This window comes from Vigna umbellata, chromosome 9 (assembly GCF_029865625.1).
Source record: "Vigna umbellata cultivar VRB3 chromosome 9, Vumbellata_1.0, whole genome shotgun sequence".
Classification (NCBI taxonomy): domain Eukaryota; kingdom Viridiplantae; phylum Streptophyta; class Magnoliopsida; order Fabales; family Fabaceae; genus Vigna; species Vigna umbellata.
The window spans coordinates 7,129,792-7,136,567 of record NC_142173.1 but is presented as its reverse complement, the minus strand read 5'-3'; positions in this window follow the sequence as shown (position 1 = coordinate 7,136,567).

Genomic DNA, 6,776 nt, shown 5'->3' with positions numbered 1-6,776 from the left:
ACATTACTTAATTCCAAGATGAAAAACAAGGGTGGAGACACCTCTATTTATAGGTAAATGGTGTCTCCTTCTAACCCTAAAAGCATGATCTCCTACCTTTGCTCTCATTGGTAAAAAATGAGGCCTTCTAACGAGTGGACAAGTGTCAACAAATCTTCTCCAATGATGGGAGGACATGTGGCCACTGACAAAACACAATCCTCTATATTATTATAGTGTCATGTGGCTACTACTAAAAGAAAATCATCTCCAATGGTGGAAGGACATGTGGCCATTTCCAAAAGGAAAAACTCTTCACTCCTAAGGTGTCATGTGGCTACCTTTTTAAAAGCAAATCCTCTCAAATAGAAGCATGACACATGGCATACACTTTTCACTTGGTTTGGATATCTAACTTAGGGAAAATCACATGCTACTTAGGCCTTAATACAAGCCTTAATCAAACCTACACTACATGACCTATGGAAAGAGCCTTTTTCACCTTACATAAATGATTCTAGCTTCTTCTTGAAAGTGCTTGGGCCATGGCTAGGGGTATTCCATCATCCCCTCCCTCTCCAAAAGGATTTATCCTCAAATCTTCAAGTTTGATATGGAAACATCCTTTTGGGAGATAATTGACTTTCTTCCCCCAGGGTAAAATACCCTTCTACGAAAAATAAGAGATAAAGTAAGTGTCACTAAGATAATCACCTAAAGCATATAGCTCCCAATGTTCATACTCCTTTGATCAAATGAATGATCAAGGCATTTTAATTTAGGAGCATCTCTTTTTAAGCTCTTGTTTGCCTTGTGTTGAATGCATCTGCTTTTAAAATGACTTCCTATTTCAACACAATGTTTTATTTGGTCTTGTCTTTCCATGCTTCTTGAGGAAGATGGTAAGAAGACCTCTTTTGTTTTTGTACACAAGCCTTTGGCCCTTAACATATTGACTCTTTTGTTGGGGCACTCTTTAGTCTTGTGTTTTCCTTCACACTTAAAACATGGCTTGTTAGAAGGGTCTCTATTTTTCTCTTTATCTTTTTCTTTTTCAATCTTTTTTATTCTTGATCCTCTTCCACTTATGGAGGTGTGAGAGAATGAAGTGCAAACTTTATCTCATTATGAATGATGGTTATCTCATTATTATGGCCATTATGTAAAGATTCTTTGTCAAATAACCAAGTTCTTCCCAACAAAATATGGCAAGCATCCATAGGTACTATGTCACATAACACACTATCTTTATAATTACCTATGGATAACATAACCATCACTTGTTGATTAACTACAATGCCTTTATCATCATTGATCCATTGAAGTTGATAATGTTATGGATGTGGCAAGATAGTTAGTGCTAATTTCTCAACCAACCTAGGACTACAAAAATTACAACATGATCCACTATCCACAATAAAAGAACATATATTTTCAAAAACTTTACATTATGTGTGAAAAATGTTCTCCTTTTGTGTTAGTTCTTGGGATCTAGGTTGATTATGGAGAGCTCTTCTTATCATAAGAAGTTCTCCTTCACAAGGATAAGCATCTTCTCCCTTGGATGCGTTATGCTTTTCACTTTCACTCTCACTCTCCTCCTCTTGGCTACTCTATAAGCATCATTACCTCTTAAGATCATGGTTCTTTTGGTGAAGCATTGTTACCTCTACCAAGACACTTGAAACATTTAATGTCACTTGTCCGAATGTGAGATGATGTTCGTACCCTTGGTCTTTCTCTTTCTTTCTCTTTTTTCTTCTCTTTCTCTAGATTCCTAGAGGGTTCTTCTTCTACCACTTGCTTACCCTCCTTATTGTAGTCTTTCTTAGCATTATAATTAAAGTGAAGCTTGCTTCTCAAAAGTTGTTCCACTTTGATGCTCAATTGTACCCAATCATTCAAATCTTGATATGGTACCAACTTTACTTTATCTCTAATTTCAAGGTTAAGACCACTAAGGAACCTAGAGATGCTGATGTCACCCTCCTTTCTAATTCCCGCCCTCATCATATAAAGCTCCATATTTTGCCTATACTCCTCTACACTTAACTCTCTTTGTTGGAGCCTTTGGAGTTATTCCATAAGCTCTCTATTATAGTAAGAGGGTATGTGTCTCATTCTTATGTCACTCTTGAGTTCATTCTAATATTGGATTGGTGGGAAGTTGGAGAGCCTTATTTCACTCACTAGGGAGGCCCACCAATTTAAGGAAATCCCTTGAAAACTTAGGATGGTTAGGGAGACTTTTCTTTCTTCACTAATTTGGTGACATTCAAAAAGTTGTTCTACCTTCATCTCCCAATATAGATATTCCTCAACATCTTCTTTGCCATGGAAATGGGGGAGGTCTACTTTAACCTCTCTTGGAGAGCACTCTCTTTGAATGGAGAAACCTACTATCTACCTCATAGTGTGTAGGTTGAGTTGGAGTTTTATAAATCCTTCTTGTGTGACTCCTACTCCTACTGATGAATCATTATTTTCTCTTATTCACTTATCTTTTTGTACTGGATTTAATTATTGAATTGTGCTTATTTGTCTATTATTTTCTCAATTTTTCTATATAGGTTTAATTAGACCAATAATTCATATTTTAATTAATTTGAATGTTCTGAGCTTAATTATTCCCATTGTTATTTTTAGGACAGTTTTATAATTTTATTCTAGGCTTCAAGATGAGTTGTCACGTCATCTACCATTTTCCACCTCAGCATTTTATTTTTATTTCGTTTGTAATTTCATTTTTATTTCGTTTGTGTAATTTTGAGCTAGACTTTTGGACTTGGGCCCATTTTTAGAGTGGGGCAGACTTGCCTTGTCTAGGGTTTTATACCTATGAAGCCACAATTAATAGGGGTTCTGAAAAACGTAGAAACAATCTTATTCTCTTTTAACGTGAACAGTGGCTGGAGTCTTACGTTTTTGTATTTTCGTTTTCTAGTTTCAATTTCAATTTCATTTTTACTGTTCTTGCTCCTTTTTCTTTTCACTTCTTTCTTCTTGTTACTTCATTTTGATGTTTGTAATACATTTTTACTGGTTGAATTTCATTTTAATTGAAGCTTAAATATATCTTGAAGTTATTTGTAACTTGGTTCGCCTTATGCATTTCGCCTCATGTGTTCCTTTCACACCTTTCAATTCACACCACTGAAGGAGACAAAGTTGTCCTGGGTTAAATTTTAAGTTTATTTCACTGAATAATTTACCGATAGATATTACCAACGAATATTTTGTATATAATCTCACATCTAACATTACTGACATATATTTTCGTTGGTAAATTCAACATAGATATTCATCAGTATTTTTCTCGGTAATTAATTTGTGATTATCGACAAATTATAATATATTGGTAAAATTTTGTTGATAATTAAAGAAATTCTTATAGTGAGTCGACCTTGAGCTGATTTAGCCCAAGTGAAGGTCAAATTGAGTTGACTAAATTTTGGTCAACCTAAGTGAGTTGATCCCAAGTCGAATTGAGACAACCTAAACTCAAGTTGAGTTGAATTAATTTATGCAAACACAACATCTAATCCATTTTCTAAAAACTTTTATATTCATTTTAAATCTAATCCATTTTCTAAAACCTTTTATATTCATTTTGTTACTTAAAATATATCTTGAAGTTATTTGTAATTAACGCTTCTAACCTTTTTTGTCGACTTACATAACTATTGAAAATTATTTGAAAAATGTAACTAAGAAACTCAAGACCTTACAAACAAAATTTAGATTTTACAAAAAAAAAACGTTAAACTTAAGAACATAAACCAAATTAGATAATGAAGATCAAGTTTATTTGATTTAAGTGGATTAGATTTGTCACTAAAATTGTATTTTAGGAGTAAATATATATGTAGATATGTTATTTTATCCAAAAAAAAATCATACTTAATTTTATCGATGAGTAATATCATATTTTGTTATAAATAGTTAAAAAACTAAATATAAAGTAGACTAAAACTTCATGCATAATATTAATATAGAAAAATTCATATCGTTTACTCTCGTTAAATTTGTAAATTGCAAAGTAATCACCGTGAAGTCTGATTTTGATTGACATTACTAGATTAAATATTAAATTATTTTAATTAATTTGGTTAAAAAATTTCAGTTGCGTATATTGATTCAAAATAATTTATCTAATTAAGTAGATTTTGAGTTTAGTGCGTTCCAACGATAATTTGTGGACGAATTGCATCGCATTAATTGTGGACGAATGGTGATAATTTACTTGTTAAAAGTAAAGTGAGTTCGTTAAATATAGAACAGCATGAACAAAAGTAAGTTTATTGGTTGAACATTTTGGCCACGAAACCTATGGTTGGGTTGAAAAGAGTCCACACATAGTTGAACCCATGTAATATGTTGTTAGCGCATTATAATTTTTTCCTCATTCATTCAAGGGAAACAAAAGCTGCCAAGAGATTTAACATATGCTAATAAGTAAGAACCCCACAACCCTTAAAAGCATTCACGTTTGGTTAGGCTTTAGTTAATTGGAAACTTTTATATATAGGAATTCTTAACAAGAGTTAGATATAGTAGGGATGGTTAGTTTATATATAGTCTCTTACAACGTGTCGAACTATGATTCGAAATTTTATTAAGAGAGATTTAAGGTACGGTGTCTCAAACATTATGTCTAAGAAATGACACACGCAAGATAAACAAAATTATGACAACTATGTTTATGTGAATGATCTCATTAACTCGATTCAAATAGAGATAAAAATAGAGTGCTATTGAAGATTAGTGAAATAATATATTTTAAATTGCTATGACGCATTAGGATATCCTATGTATAATAATTTTAAACAATTTGTTGCATATATCATGCAGCAATATTGTTACTTTTTTTGCGCCAATATTATTCAATTTTTATTTTATTTTCTTTGGTGGTTTCCTTGTCATGGACGGCAGGAAGACATGTTATTTAGTTAGATTGCGGGACTACTTGAACATATCTGTAAGAGAGACTACAGATTGGGTTGTAGGAGCAGCTACAATCAGTGAGGTAGAGTATAAGAGTGTGACTGATTCTTTTCACTATGGTGTTATGGCATTGTGGATGCTCATGGTGGTGATCATGATAGGGTTAAGTATGATGGAGGTATATGTTGATGATTATAGTGATGATGAAACTTTAGGGGAATGCTATGTTGATAGTTATGGTATTAGGTGATGTAGTTAGTATAGGTGTTGATGAACGAGTAGACTACGGTCTAGGTGTGTCATGATGTTCGAGGATCGAGCCATTTAAAATGATTGATTTATTATGAGGATTAGGAATCCGATTGTTATTACTTCTACGGTTTGGGTGTTTGATTATGGTTGATATAATCAGTAGGTATGTATCATGTTGTGTGGTTGATATAATTAGTATGTATGTTTATATGACTTGTTTTTGTTAGCTCACCCTTGCATGTTGTGGTTGTGGTTTCCACCTACTATGATCGTTTTTATACAGGAGTAGAGGATCATGCAGTTAGTTTGAATGTTTTATAGCGCAATGAGTGGATTGAGAGAGTTGAGGAATTTATGGTTGTTTGAATAAACTATTTTATATGGAGTTTTATTTTATAATTAATTTGAAATTTTGGTTAATTTTTCTTGAATTGTAAAGACTTATTGAATTTGAATTTTTGCAATGACATTATGATTTTAAAAATTTTAAATTTTCAATCGTAATTGTGGCATCCTAAAATCGGGGTGTTACATCATTGCCTTAATTGGTTGATATATGGCTTTCACAACACTCTGAACTAAAACAAACCGAAAATCAAAGCAGAATCACATTAGAATTGAATCAAAATAGTAAGCAACACTACATTAGTAATGCACAAGACTTCATAAGCTAAAATTGAGATTTAAGGATGGAAATGACTCAAACACATGGACTTCACTGTTTAAAATGATAAACAAACATGAGCACACATTAGAAACACTAAAGCAATGACTGGAAACTCGAAATAAAATGAAAACAGTGAGCACAATAGCTGAAAACAGAACATAATACACTAAAATGAGCAAAACAACATGGAAATGGATGTAGATGCACTTTGCTTTCGAAGCATGTTCGACCATAGCTCTGACTACCACTTGATGGAGGTAGCTCTAGGAATTTTGCGTGAAGGACCATCCATGTATCAGAGAAGGCAGCAAATGACATATGGTACAGTGAAAACTAGATGCATAGAAGGTGTTTGATGAAAGTATGAATGAAGACAATGGTTGGTGTTTGGAGTCTCTAAGCTCAGAAGGTCTTCCTACTAGGGAAGGAAGCTAGAGGAGAGTAACTAAATTCGAAATTCAGAGAATGAATAAAGAGTATAAGAGGATGGATTAAAATCTGTAGCATTTCATTACATTCTAAAGTGAGAAAATTACAATGACCAAACACACATATTTACAGCTTGGAGGGAGGGTGAATGCCTGACCAATTTCCCTCTAAAATTCAAATGAAAGTAGTTGGAGAGGCTAGCTGTCGATGTACATGAATCAAACTTGCCATATGGACAACCAAGTCATCACATGAAAAATGCCTCTCGTAGTGGCTGGGCGCACAGTAGTTTTGGCTGGGCGAAATCCTGTTCTGGAAGCCAATTTCCTTCACATTTCATATCTAGAAGGTAAGCTGCACAATCCAGAAGTTAGGCAGAAAAATGCCTTTGTTTTGTTCTTTTGCTTCCTTTTACTAGCAAGGCTCCTTGCTGGTTGGTCCATGATCTCTTAGGTTTATTGAACGTACCAAAAACAAGAATTACAAGTATTTAGTGGTTAGAATT